This window comes from Arachis hypogaea, chromosome 7, assembly GCF_003086295.3.
Source record: "Arachis hypogaea cultivar Tifrunner chromosome 7, arahy.Tifrunner.gnm2.J5K5, whole genome shotgun sequence".
Classification (NCBI taxonomy): domain Eukaryota; kingdom Viridiplantae; phylum Streptophyta; class Magnoliopsida; order Fabales; family Fabaceae; genus Arachis; species Arachis hypogaea.
The window spans coordinates 73,600,656-73,606,545 of record NC_092042.1 but is presented as its reverse complement, the minus strand read 5'-3'; positions in this window follow the sequence as shown (position 1 = coordinate 73,606,545).

The window sequence follows — 5,890 nt, the reverse complement described above, 5'->3', positions numbered from 1 at the left end:
GTTAGAATGATGAGATAGTGATTTTGTATATTGTGGTAAAGTGTCAATGTGTGAGTTGAGGAGGCTTGATGTTGAAATTGATGTATTTTGATTGATTTCAAAGGAAAGGGATGAAAATGTCATGTTTTGATTGATTTTGAAAAGAGTTGGAAATGGCTTGTTTTGAAAATGGCATTTTGTGGTTTTTATGAAAAACATGGTTTTTGGGCATACTTTGGTGGAACATAACTTGGACTACGGATCTCTGTTTTGTGCCAAATCTATTTAGAAATGAAATTGGATCCGAGATGTCCATGCCGTTCGAAGAACGGGTGAAAAACGATTTAAAATGAGAAAGTTATGTCCGTTGGAAGATTGGGGTTCAAATTGGTAAATTCTGCAGCTTTTAACTTAGAAAAATTTTTAGCAGAATGACCCCTTGCGCGTGGGCGCACTTGGCGCGTGCGCGCCGTTCTTCCCGAAAATGCCATCCACGCGTGAGCGTGATGTGCGCGGGCGCGCCGATTGTGCTGCACCCAATGCCCAGGCATTTTCCAGAGAGTCATGCCAGAGCTGTGCCAGTGTTGTGCCTGGGGCACGAGAACACCCACGCGTACGCGTGGTTGACGCGTACGCGTCGATTGGCAAATTTTTAATCCACGCGTTAGCGTGCATGACGCTTGCGCGTCGATGAAGTTTTTGAGGCCATCCACGCGTGCGCGTGGAGTGCGCGTACGCGCGGCCCTGTTTTCATCCCAAAGTTGATTTTTGAGTTTTAAAAGCCAAATTTCATACTTCTGAGCCTCCGATCTCACCACTTATATCTTAAATCATTATGATAAGCCTAGCTATGAGAGAAGGGGCTAGTGGATGTGGTAACTTGCGAGTGAAGCAAGGGAAAATGAATAATCAATGAGGATCATTGATGATTATGTGAGATGTGGAGGATGGTGGTGGAAGTGCTTGTTATGCCATTGGCCGAAGGGCTGTAATTGTTTATGAATTGGCTAGTTCAGGATTGAACCGTGAGCCGGAATAGCTGTGTATGCTATGAATTTTGGCTGGTTATGGATTTAACCGTGAGCCGGAATGGCTGATATGGATGTTGATCCATGGATGAGAATTCATGCATGTTTATGCTGAATTATTGATAATTGTGATTTGCACTTCCACTATCTGAGATACGAGTTTCCCTGGGTAGTAGCAGTGGCTAGCCACCACGTGCTCCAGGTTGAGACTTGATACTTTGTTGACCCTATGTCGTAAGTGTGGCCGGGCACTGTGAAAGACCCGGATGAGCTCGCCCCCGTATATATTCACCAGTGAGGGTGATGGATATAGATCATGATTATGATCAAGTTTATGACGAGTATAACTCGAGTTGGGGATGCATGACAGAGGGACAGTCCAATGGTTAGCTACCAGGACTTGTCAAGTTGGCTCTATAACCGACAGATGATATCATCAGCCACTAGGGACAGGCATTCATCATATGCATACTATATGAATTGTTTGAGATTGCCTATTTGACTGCATATTACTTGCTAATTGTCTAAATGCCTTACTTGTTCCTAAATGTATATTTCTTGCTTGATATAACTGTGTTTGCTACACTATTCTCCTGCTGGTGGTTGGGAGGTCTGAAGGAATTGGAAAGGGAAGTATTAGTTAGACTGAAGTATCTTTAGTCAGATGCCCTTTATGGTTTAGCTTGTTTATAAGCTTTGATATTATTTGGAGGAAGTTCTAGGATTGCCTTCGGCTTTCCTCCATTATTATGTATTATATATGTGGAAGCTGTTACCATGCTGGGGACCTCTGGTTCTCACCCATGCGGATTTTGTGGTTTTCAGATGCAGGACGTGAGGTTTCCCGCTGAGGCATGCTGGAGACTTCTAGATTTGCGAAGATCCTTTGTTCTCGGGGCTATGTTTTGGTTTATATGTTTTGCTTAGATACTTTTATCTCCATTAAATAATACAAGCTGTGATGACTCCTCTTATGGGAGAATTTTGGAGAATAGGTTTTGTGTATTGGTGTCCCTTTGGGTTTCCTTGGGGTTTTCCTTATTTTTATCATATGTATATATTGTTATGCTCGGACCGGTTATCTTCGCAGCCGGATCTTGAGTCTTGATATTCCTGTTTTTGACACTCCTTGTATATATGTAATTCTCGCGTTGGTTATCCCTGTTCGTTACGTTGTCGATCGGAGTGTTGCACTTTAGAGTTGCGATGGTTTTTGTTTACCCCTTTTTTTTTTACAAAGGCTCCTAGTTATATCAATCATTCCTACTACTATATGTACTAAATTTTTATTTTAGAGGTCGTAATACCTTGCCATCTCTGAATTATGACTTAAGCATAAGACTCTATATGGTAGGGTGTTACAGATATGATTCAAATACACCCATAGATATCAGTCAGATACACCCATAGATATCAGTCAGATATCACTCAAACATGCATTAATATACAAGTTCAAGCAACATTACAAGGTCAAGCAATATACACCCATGGACAAGCAAATATTAGAACAGTTGCAACTGTTGACTATATTACAGTATATCAGTTCATAAATATACACCCAACAAATTATGCCATATACACCCAACAAATTATGCCATATACACCCACCAAATTACGCAATATACTCTAAAAAATTGGTTACCAGAAGAACTAGAACAACAACAACAGTAACACCTAGAACAACGAAGAAGAACAGTATAACCTAGAACCAATAATAACAGTAAAACCTAGAACAAGTAGAACAGTAAAAACTATAAAATGAGACCTAGAACAAGAAGAACAGTAAAACCTAGAAGAACGTAGAAGAACAGTATAACCTAGTTCTTCGATTTGAAATGTGGAAAATATACAAGATGAGTAAAATAGTAACGTAACGTACCTTGAGTATTATAACTTCGTCTTTTGATGGAGAGTTCTATGTTGTATTGATAGAGAGTTCGAATCTTCGCGACGAGTTCTATCTCTGCAGTTTGCAATGTTACTCGAAAATGAACGATTTGTGTTTTCTTCGAATGGCTTGGAAAAGTGGAAGAGTGCGCCATTAAGGAGTGCTTTTCGCGAAGCGCAACCGTTGAGTGGCGCGCGTGTATTTTACGCTCCATTCAAAGTGAGTAACTGCGCTTGTGAATGAAATCTGGGCTAAAAACTTGTAATACTTGTAGGGCCTTTTTGCTTGTATGTGTAGCAGGCCCGATATTTTTAAAGCTAATTTAGGGTTGTTTCACCTCATATAAGCTTTTTTTATATATAAAAAAATTTATTCATAAAATAGTTATCTGATATCTACACATAAAAAATATTTAAATTTAAATATAAAAAAATCAGATAATTTCTATTTTAATATATAAAAATAAAAATATTTTTTAATTTTTTGAATCTATATGAAAAGTACAACAATATATGAGATATCCTGTTATCTCGCATAAACTTATGTTGATTAACTAAATATAAGATTTACTTTAAAAAGTAAACCTACTTAAATATTTGACTTCTAAGCTAATAAACTATTGTTCAAATGGCATAATTTTTTCATATTCATTTAAAAATTGTAGATTCGAGTTTTCTTATATTTGATAAAAAAAATTTCACTTCTAAAAATTTTTTCAACGTCACTGATCTCTTCAAATTTATCAAAATACTAGTAGATGCACATTAATAAGGCTTGGTTTAGTAAACCTTTTTGAAAAAGTACTTGTACTTTTTAAAAACTCAAACTCCTCATTCTATGTGCTTGTTTTGACAGTTTTTAAAAGATCGGGGTACTTTTGAAAGTACGTATAGAATTTTTTAAAATTTACTTGTACTTTTCAAAATTTAAAAGTCTAATATAACCTCATATGTTAATTAATTTTTAAATTTAATGTTTACATTTATATCTATTATAATATTTTTAAAATTTTAAGACTATTTTACCAAACAAAATTATTGTTACTTGTGTTTATTAAAAGTTATTTTTAAATTGATTTATCAAACATAAATGTTACCACTTTTAAAAAATCATCTTTTAAAAATTAATTTTATAAACTATTTTTAAAAAGTCAAAATTTTACTGAACTATATCTAAATCTGACCGCCTCAATCAAGGAAAACAATATGTCCTTACAAAATATTTTGTATTTCTTTTTATATAAAATATAAACATTTTAATTCTTAAGATATATATTAATAAAAATTTATTTTTAATATACTATTAATATAAAATAATTTTATATGGCATACATTTAATTACATAATATTACGTTAAAAAAATAATTATTTTTTATATTAATTTTATAAATAATTATCTAAAAAAATAAATATAATTATATAACTGACAATGTATTAAAATTAAAGTCATGTTAACAAATATCCTAAAATATTAAATATATATTAATATTAGCAGTCAAAAAAGAAATTTTTAAAATAAATATATAATTTAATTATTTTAATTATCAAAATAAATAATTTATAGCGTACTTACTAATTTATGTCATATTTATTTATATCGTTTATATGATAAACAAAATAATTTTATATGTATTTTATTTATAATATAAATTAAATACGTGTATTTTTTCAATTTTCATATATCTCATTTACTTTAAAAAGAAATTAAGAATGTGTGTCACGTGATAATATCTGAGGTGCAGGTGACGTGAGGGACAAAAGTAGCTTGAAAAGTATCATTGAATTTCAAAATATATATGAAATAAATTATTATTTCTACTCATAAAAAATACAAATGTTAATAAATGTACCTATAAAACGATAATTATAATTATGAAGATGATTTATGTGTGTCAAAAATATCCTAATAAACCAATTACCTAACTAACGTTCGGGTATTTTTGGTACACGGAGACCATATTCCTTACTTACAATTGTCGTTTTATTTTTATATGAGTACATTTGTCAATATCTGTATTTTTTATGGTACAAATGATAATTTATTCAACATATATATTTTCTGGCGGATTTTTTTAAATAAATAATTTAATTATTTTAATTACTAAAATAAATAATTTATAGCGTATTTACTAATTTATATCGCGTTTATTTATATCATTTATATTATAAATGAGATAATTTTTCACGTATTTCATTTACAATATAAATCAGATATGTGACAAACATAAAAAATCTGAACAAATTATATCTCAGTTAAAAATTTAAAATATTATTTGAATTAATTTAGTGTAAATCCTAATAAAAAACCGTTAGTGGATAGAAGTGAATGAGTAGAAGAAACAGCAATAATATTGTTTATTTTAAATAGACAGTTCATCTTTTTTATTATTTAAAATAGACTATTTATCTTTTTTATTATTTAAAATTGTCTATCTTTTTTATTATTTGAAATATTATATTTTTAAAAATTTGGTCCAATTTAAATTATTAATATTTTTTATTATTTTTAAATATTATATTTATTTATTTATAAATACATATATCTCGTTTACACTTTAAACGAGATATTTTTTCATGTATCTCGTTTAATATAAATGAGATACGTACACAATTATTTCAATTACAGTGTAAACGAAATAAATAAATGTAATATAAATTAATAAATACACTATAAATTATTTATTTTAATAATTAAAATTATTAAATTATTTATTTAAAAAAAATCCGTTCGAAAAGATATATGTTTTGAATTTCAATGATACTTTTCAACCTATTTTTGTCCCTCACGTCACCTGCACCTCAGCTATTATCACGTGACACACATTCTTAGTTTCTTCCTCAAGACGTCAACAAATATTGAGACGTTTCATAAAGTGATAAAACCATGATTGTATTTGTACAACGCTATATATGGAATGAACCATCTCAAATTTAAAGTATATAAACACATACATATGTATAATTATTTAATTTGTATCATGGTTATTTAAGAATAC